The sequence below is a fragment of the Chinchilla lanigera genome, unplaced genomic scaffold (genome assembly GCF_000276665.1).
Source record: "Chinchilla lanigera isolate Chin_1 unplaced genomic scaffold, ChiLan1.0 scaffold00068, whole genome shotgun sequence".
Classification (NCBI taxonomy): domain Eukaryota; kingdom Metazoa; phylum Chordata; class Mammalia; order Rodentia; family Chinchillidae; genus Chinchilla; species Chinchilla lanigera.
Genome location: NW_004955469.1, coordinates 2450756 through 2460017, shown reverse-complemented (window position 1 = coordinate 2460017; position 9262 = coordinate 2450756).

Below are 9262 nucleotides of genomic sequence, written 5' to 3'. Positions count from 1 at the left end.
ATGGTTTGCTGGATTTTACTCCTAGTTTCTTCATTGAAAAAAGTCACTGAAGTGCAAATCGGGCCTTGCTGATTGGAGACCCAGGCACTTATTTTCTCTTGTTACTGGACGTAACTAAAGAATAATGTGTTTACCTCATTTCTCTTCTTTGAAAGTAGTCATTGTACATTTAGATTCTAAGTTTCTGTGGGGCTAATACCTTTGATACTTACCTTAAAGGCAGTCTTACTTCGATATTATGCATCTTGCCCACATTTCAGTGTTTCTTTTTTCTATTAGAAAAATACTTGTCTTCTAGGGTTTTTTCTCTGCAAAAACAAAGCAGAAAATTGTGTGATACCAGAATTGTCTCCCACAAAGTATAGTAAAATAGAAAAAATTGGTTTAAGTTGTGCTTTTGAGTTTAAAAAGTTATTAGTTGCCCTTTTTGGAAGTCTGGAAGTGAATGCAGCCATGGGCTGTTTTTGTGGTAGCGAACTGTAGTGCCGCTGGGGGAAGAGCAGACTGAACTTGCAAGCTAGAGTTGAGCCTGCCTGGCTGCTCCTGTCTGTGTCTTTCCTGGATTTTGTCTTCTCTCACTGGTGTCTTTACCCTAAATGTAACCTTGCCCTCCTATTATTGTGCAGGTTGTAAATCTTTCCTAGTGGACATACTATATTTTATCTCTGTCGGGACAAACGAACCCGGCATTTACACTGATACTCATCTCAGTGTCTCCTGTCTGAGTGTAGTCCTCTTAAAAATTTAACTGCAGGTGTCAAATAATTAAACCTACCTCGTGCTTAAAGCTTCAGTTTGTCCCAGAAAATGTTTCTTCCGCATTACAAGCCATTACATAAAAAAAATACTTCTAACTGGAAAAATTCCATTTTATCCCACGATATCCTCTTTTTACCAGCAGAAAAATTGAGAAGTAAAAACAAGTGCCTGTAAGTGTAACAATTTGAAAGTAGCTAATTTGCACAAATTGTTATAAGTGTTTACTTGATTTTCTTTTCTGCTGACACATTTACAAAAAAGCTATATTGAGATATTCACATACAGTTCATCTATTTGAATTGTATCGATAGGTGGTTTTTAAAGTGTATTTAGAGTTTCTGCACCATTTTTTAAAATAAGTTTTTAAGCTTTTTGGATTTTATATTGCATGCAAACTATACTTAATAAAGTTGTAACACGGAAAGGTACTTTTAGGCAAATTAAATACTGCCTGTGAGAGTGCTTCAGAAAATAACAGGATGTGTGTAACACAGATCAAAGATGTCACCTCTTGGTTTTGTCAAATCTGCAGCATGATGCTAATTTACTTATGTGTTGTTCTCTGACTAGAAATTTGTGCTAAGGAAATCAGGTAGTATGTCTCTGCCTGGAACTATGATGTTGAATTTATTTAGGGAATTGGGCTGACACTGTTTTTTTTTTTTTAAAAAACTAATTGTTGAACATCACGTGGCATATGTTTTCAAAAGCCTGGCAAAAAGCAGACCAAATGGTTGCTGTGTGAGCTAAGGGTGTAATTTACAGGCTTCCATACAAATTCAGATTTTAGCACATTCTGCATTTCTCAAACTGTGATAATAAATTAGAACACGATTCCAATTTAAGATGGTTTTTGGTTAGAGAAGGAAAAAGATTCATTACATTTCACATCTAACATAATGGAACTTCAAAACAGCCCATTTCTACATAAAGGAAAGAAGGATGACAAATACAATTTAATTTTTGTTTTTGGAAAAATAAAGCAGATGGTAAGATGAAAAAAGCATAGTTCATGCTTTTCAAAATTTTAAGAAGGTAAAAGCACAAATCCATTTAGTAAAACACAAATGATAAAAAGAAAAACCTGCAAGTTAAGAAACATGGTTTTGAATTTGCATAGAACAGTAAAATAAAAGTACAACTGTAGGGGCTAGGGATTTAGCTCAGCGGCAAAAGTGCCTGCCTGGCAAGCGCAAGGTCGTGAGTTCGGTTCCCGGTACCAGAGAAAAACCAAAAAAAAAAGAAAATAAATAAATAAAATAAAAGTACAACTGTATAACCCTCGTAATGTATGGCTTATCACACAGTCATGCATATCACAGAGCAGTGAAGAACTTACTTTTCATAGAAGAGGAAGCTGAGACTAAGAAATTCAACAACTTGCTCTGTTACATCCAAAATCTGTATGAACATTTGAAACTGCAATTACTATCAACTGATTCATTGCCAAGCTGACATCAACTCACAGCAGACTCTAGTTTTGCCTGATAAAAAATTTAAATTGTTCATAAATTACTCAGTGTTGTAATATGAATCAAGGTGAGTATCAAAACGGTTTTACAATATATTAATGGAACATTATTGCAATGCTAGAATTGCTTGTTGGTCATTCTCCTTCCTGATTGAAAACAGACATACAAGATGGTGAAAAGCAGATGAATATTAGAGCAAACTCCATTTGGAAACTTGAAAGCCATGGTTGCCAATATGTAAATTTGTATCTTATGTTAAGAAAAAGCATCCAACACTTAAGAAGGCAAATGGAAGACTGCATGTTCTTTCAACATTGTAGTGAACCCCGGGCAACAGATCCACCCCAAAACTGTTTAATTCTACTCCTGATTAGAGCCAGGATGAGGTTACATGTAACTTGTCAATTTTTATGTAGAGAAAATGCAAATGAATTCTGTCTGGTGGAAAAGATAACCCTAAAGGTTGTGGTGCTACTGCCATAAAGAACACCAACCAGTTTCGTATCTGAACTTTATTTCCACATTCCTTTTTCTGCCTTCCAGTGCTTACTCCTCTTTTGGTTCTTTCATTAATGAGTTAAATATTTGCCACATTTTCATTTCATATTCTATGAGTGTTGCCTAACTTTTAAGAATGTGTATTTTAACTTGCTTAAATGGAGCTTGTCATTGTGTAGTCACATTTTTAGCAGGAATAAGAAGAAAAGTTTCTATTTTCCTGACCCCTATTTTTTAAAAATATTCAATGATTTCTGTTTGGATTATGCAAGAGTTTAATTGAGGTCTGGATGAAGCAAAGTATAGGGAAGACCAGCACCCTAAACAAAAACACCTAGAGTTAGAGGTACTCCTTTCAAAAGTAGTAAAAAGTACAGAAGTATATATACTTTGATATACAAATGCTTTGGATTACACGCAGGTATTGGGAGCAAATTATGCTCGTAACCCAAGGTTTTACTGTAATGTTTCCTCATTATTCTCTCACTTCCTTGGGGGTAACCACTGTTCGCATCTCGCCTTATAGACCTTGTTGTTTGCTCGAATACATATGTATATGCTCACATACCCGCACAGCATTATGTTTTATATCTATTATTTAGTAACTGCAATCACTTACTATTTTGGCAATTCTTCCATGTAAGGACATAGAAATGAGGTAGACCTCATTCTGCTGTGACTTATAATTTTTTTAAGGAAGAAATATTTATATTTTATTGGTACATTGGGATATGCATGACGATAACATTCATTAGAAGGAATTTGAACCTGTGCATGATATATCTTGCTGCTTCTTTTTCCCTCTTCCCCCGCTTCAATCCCTTTTCCCCTCCTTATTTACAAAATCTTTGTTTCCATTTTTTCCTTTTTTTTTTTTGGTCTCTTCCTTCCTTTCCCTCTCCCCTCTCTCTTGTTCCTTTTTTCATTTGAACAATTTCATCCTATTTCTTAATATCTGTTAAACATTTTGGTCCTTATTTACACTTTTGGTTTCTCACACCAGAGAAACTATGTGATATTTAAACACGTGTGTCCCATTTATTTCAATTAAGATTATTTGACCCATAATTTTAAAAAAACACATTAAAAGTGAGTATATTAATTAAAATGGTACAGAAAGTATAAGGGAAAAGTAACACCACCCCTTCTCCTCCAGAGGTACTGCCTTTAACAAGCACAACTAGGAACCAAGGGTTTGAAGTCTCCTTCCTGAGTCCTGTTAGTCATTCTTTAAAAACTACTTTTTGTTCTGTTTCCTACCTTAGTGTCTATTCTTTCTAGCTGTTTTTAACTAGTTTGTACCGAGAATACCTCAAAATACTCTCCTGGCACCGCATTTATTTGAACCTAGAGCTTCACTGTGAAGCTCTCTGGAAGATGAGAGTTGATAAGGCACACGTTTGCCGTGGCACAATGGCAGCTCAGCTCTGGGTCCTGTCACACTGGCTGATGTCTCCCTGCTCTGGTCTTCAGACCTGAGTCTGATCCAGGGCTCCAAGAAGCAACCTCCTGATTCTAGCAGTCCATCTTGTCTGCTACCACCCTAACCTGATGTCAGTTTCTCTCTATTGTAAGTCTGCTTTGCCCTCTTCCCTGAAGTCTGTCTCAGTGCAGCCACTAGAATGGGTCAACAGCTTGCAGTGGTTTCCCGTTACTCAGGAAGAAGCAAAGATCTTGCACAGGCTAAAGTTGAGGAGCCTTGCCCCCCTCTCTTGCTTGCTACTTGGCCTTATCCGGACCCTTCTCTGACCACCTGCTTCAAATTGCAAACCCCTGTTACTCCTTACATCCCTTATTCGCACCCCCCCATACCACGTTTTATTCATCTGTCTGCCTCTTCCCTACTGGCAGGTGAGCTGCTGGGGCAGGGTGTGTGTCTGTTTTAATCACTGCCATCCCCACCCCCCCCAAACTGTGTGCAGTGGACAGCATGACATCAACTGTGCAGTGGATCAGGGCACAATTATCAGAAGCTTCTCGTGAACTTGGAATTCAGATCTTGTGGATTCATCACTGGCTCTGGGGTCTTTGACCCCTCATTACTTGACCTTGAGAATAGGGCCCAGTTTATAGTTAAATTTTCATTTTATTTAAAATAGCTCACTGTCCTGGTTCAATTTAGAGGAAGAAAGCCTTCTAAGAGAGAGGTCACATTCACCAAGGGCTTTGTTTTAATATAATGTTATAACAGGTATCTGTGATGGGTTAAATTGTATTCCCTAAGGACATGTTGCAGTCTTAACCAGACATCCCTCAGATGGGACCTTTCTGGGGAATGGAGTTATTGCAGATCTCACGAGTTAAAATGGTGCAGATGGAGTAGGATCGGTCCTTAATCCAGGATGAAGAGCATCCTTATCAGATGCTACCTCTTATGACTGGTGTCCTCATAAAAAGAAGGAGATTTGGACACAGACACAAAAGAGTGCCTTGCAAAGATGGAAACAGAGGTAGGAATGATGCTGCCCAGGCCGGAGAGTGCCTGGGGCTTCTGGAAGCTGGAAGAGTCAGGGAGAATCTTTGCAGAGACTTGGGAAGAAGCATGGCCTGCAGACACCTTGATTGTGGACTTTTAGTCTCCAGAACTGTCAGAGAATAAATTTTCTGTTGTTATAAGCCACACAACTTGCGGCACCTTGGTATGGCGATGCTGGGAAGTGAAGTACTCAATAAGTATTGGTTTGGGGCTGGGGATTTAGCTCAGCAGCGCAGCACCTGCCTGGCAAGCACAAGGTCATGAGTTTGATTCCTGGTACAGGAAAACAACAACAACAACAAAAAGTATTGGTTCAGTTCTCAAGTGATAGGCCTTTTACACAAGTGTTTCAGCCCCAACAGAGTGCAGCTGTACTTAAGGAAAGGTGGCCCTCTGGTTGGAACAGGCCTCTGAGCTGAAGCTTCCTGGGGCACAGGCAGGGGAGAGAAAGCTGTTCTTTATTTGGCCATGACCCTGACTGAATCAGGAGAGGAACCCATGACTAAGCACCGTACCAAACATGCTGGTTTGCTCCGGCTGCCCGCAAGAAATTCATAACCACCCTGTGTGGCTTCGAGACACTCAGCTCTTGGAGCACTGAGGCTCCTCTGACTTGCAATTGGAAAAGAAAAGTGGGAGTCACTTCAGGCTGCCAAACAACAAACCATTACTAGCAAGCCAGGTGAAAAAATATCCAAGTTGGCCGAGCAGCCGGGATTGGGAGCTGTCAGTCTGGGACTTGCAGAACAATAATTGTTTCCATCATGAAGACCAGCTGCCAGTAGACTTGTTGGGATGGGACCAGCTTCTTGCATGGGGAGGGGCTGGAGGCTAACGGAGCGAGGCGCCTGTATGCGGGAGCCACGGCTCCATCTGTCATGCCAGCATGTGACAATGGCCACTGTGCACTTGTCTCCCTTTGCTGTTCCACCTCCCTCCCGATTTACCTCAATCTTGCTCACTCTTAAGGCTTAGCCAGTTTGAACAAGCACCATTACACCTTTCCCAGGTGCATCAGCCCCACCCACGCCCTCCTCCAGTGGCCGTGGGCTGATGCCGCATGGACTTGCAGCCTTGCTCTCACCTGGGCTTTGTTAGAAAGCAGACTTTCGGGGCTTGAAGTATAGCTTAGTGGTAGAGCGCATGCTTAGCCTATGTGAGCCCCATGCTCAATCCCCAGCACCGAAGGAAAAAGAAAAAGAGAAAGGCAGGCCGACTCTGCCCTATGCCAGGCCTCCCGACTGGAACTTACAGTCTAGCTGACCCCCAGTGGTTTGGATGAAGCTGGGCTAGAGGGGCTCTGGTGTGTCTTGATGGCTCCCTGAGTGTTTCTTTGGACCAACAGCATCAGTGGCACCCAGGAACATGTTAGGAAAGAAGACTTGGGCCCTGCCCTAAAGCAACCTAGTCTGACTCCCTGCAAGCTGCCTGGCATCTGATGTAACACAGCCTCTGGTTGAGAACCACTTGCTTCTTATCATTGGGCTGAGCATCTCATCATGGGCTTTCATTCTGTGGGTGTTTGCTGTCCCCTTCAAACGGGGGCCTGAGGGCAGAAGCCACATCAGGTTTTTGTGTTTCTGGGCTCAGTTTAGCTGCCAGTACGGGGTGACAGATGTCCTGTGGTCACCGAGCAGTGTCTCTTCCCGCATGGTCTGATCAAGCACATAGGGCGTGGGGAGGAGGACGGGCAGCAGCGGGAGGGACTCTCAAGGGGCTGAGTTCTTGAAGGCCTTTGTGTATATGTCCTCTGTCAAACCCAACACCATCATTACCATGTAGTTTTGTTATCTCATTGCAGCCTGACTTGATCCAGAATTCTGTCTCCCATAGTTTTATGTGGTTTTCCTCCCTGGAAAAAAGTCATTTTTATTTGCTATTAAAATAAAGCAATGCTGGCTGATTCCCTTTTCTGGATCAATAAGCCCCTCATCTGGGCAGTGGCTGAGCTGGCTCCTCAGGCCTGCGGGGTCAGGGAGAAGGAATCTCAGACATGACTAATGTGCAGCCTCCTAAGCTTCCTACTCGGGAACTCATAAATCGCTGCTGTGTTCCATCATCGGCAATTACCCCCGCAGCGAGAGTCCTGCGCCGGGAGGCCGTGCTTGTCCCTCCAGCTCTTCCTCGTAGACGGGCTCCTCGCTTTCAAGCTGCCCGACGTAATTCCTTCTGAGCTGCGCAGTGAGCATACAGTTTCCATCAGTCATAGAACATGGGAGCTGGGCGGAACAGGAAAAAGCCACCTCCTTTATTTCACAGGTATTTTACCTGGATGGAGGTTCTGGGTTAAGTGGTGTGCAGCTGGTTAACAATAGAACTCTCAGTCTAGGAGCACCCTTATAGTCATTCATCTTGACACTAAATCTTAGACCCAGCACAGGCCCCAATTCCCTGCTCAGGATCACCCCTAACCTGGAAGTTTCCAGTCCTGTGAGAGACCATACAAAGGCCCAGAACCCTAACTCAGGAGATTACTAAAGGTACCCAAATTGAGTCCCTGGGGGACATAGGATGCCCCAAGGCAGAGCTGAGCTGTGGGGCACAGGCTTCACCCAGGAGCCTCAGGAAAGGAAGTTGGCAGAAAGAACTTTGAGAGAAAGACATCATGGGTTTTTACCCGCTGAAATGCTGGTTGTAAACTGATTTACGAGCATGGGAAGGAGGAGGATAATTCCACATGAAACCATGGCACGGGGAAGGTAATCTGTTGGGAGTAGGGATCGGGAGAGAGATGGTGGGGACTCATTCGAGAGCCGCCGGTAAGAAAAATGCACACCCTTGTCCGTGCGTTTGCGTTGATGCTGATCATCCATTAGTAATTAACATTAGTTCTATTTTAGCAGAAGTGACAGGGACTTTACTTAGGTTGCAATAAAAGCAAGGAAACAACTCAGATTCTTTGCACCCAATTTCCTTTAGGATGACCAGCTTGTCCTGGTTTCCCTGGGACATTCTCAGATCACCCTCAGCCTAGGGCAAGCCTTGCTCCTTGCTCTTTTTGCCCCACAGAGGTAGGAGTTTTTGCTAGGAGCCGCCTTGTCCTCAGGGGCCCTGAGTTGGACCTGTTTTGCAGAGCAGATGGGTGCCTGGTGCCAGGGCAGGTTGTGGACTTCATGGCCCACAGGGTGTCTGGGTGGAGCCTATAGCCCCGAGGCATCCTCACACTCTACTTGCTGGAGTCCACAGACACCCATAGGGTCATGGCCTGCCTCATTCTACTTTAATTCACACCAGGAGAGGCTGGATGTGGAGGAGATAGATAGGAGATGAATGACTCAGGCACAATTCTTGTGCCTTGGGACAGATTTAGCTTCAAGAGTCAAAACCTTACCAAGACTTAGCTCAAGGCAAAAGGGACCTCATCTAAATGATACAAATCCAGAAAAGAGAAGCAAGAATGAGTGTCAAGAGCAGGCTTACCAAGTGGAGTGTTCTGAGCAGGCTCACTGGGGCTCTGAGGGGTTCTAAACCAACCGCTCAGGTGGGAAGGAAGACAAGGAGGGGATGCTCAGCCCCTCTGGGGGGGACTGGGTAGGAGGATTCCCTGTAGCTTAAGATACGTTTCCCCAACAACAACCTCACAAAGAGGGTAGGACCTTGGGAAGCAGCAGGTGCTGCCACAGAGTAAGGAGGAAACAAGAAAGTTGAGCCTGAAAGCAGGACCCCTCCAGCAGAGTCAAGGCAGCACAGCCCTTTATCCCATGAGTGGGGATGTCACTTGACGGGGTTGGGGGAGGGAAGCAGGTGAGGAGGTCGAGACATGGCAGGACTGGCACAGCTAGTAGAGAGGAAGGAGCGAGTATGAGCGGACAAGCATTTTTTCCTTCGTAGTTCAGCCCAGGACTCTAGACTTAGTCCAGCTGATCTCAGGCTGCTCATACTTCCCAGGCTTCGGGCTGCTACTTCCTTTCTGATGCTTCTCTCTTCTCGGTGCTGTTTTCCCTTCTCTAAATACTTCAGCCAGTCAGATTATACTCACCACTTACAGCTGCTCCCTTCCTTCCTTCCTCCCTCCCTCCCTTCTTCTTCCTTCCTTCCTTCTTTCCTTCCTTCCTTC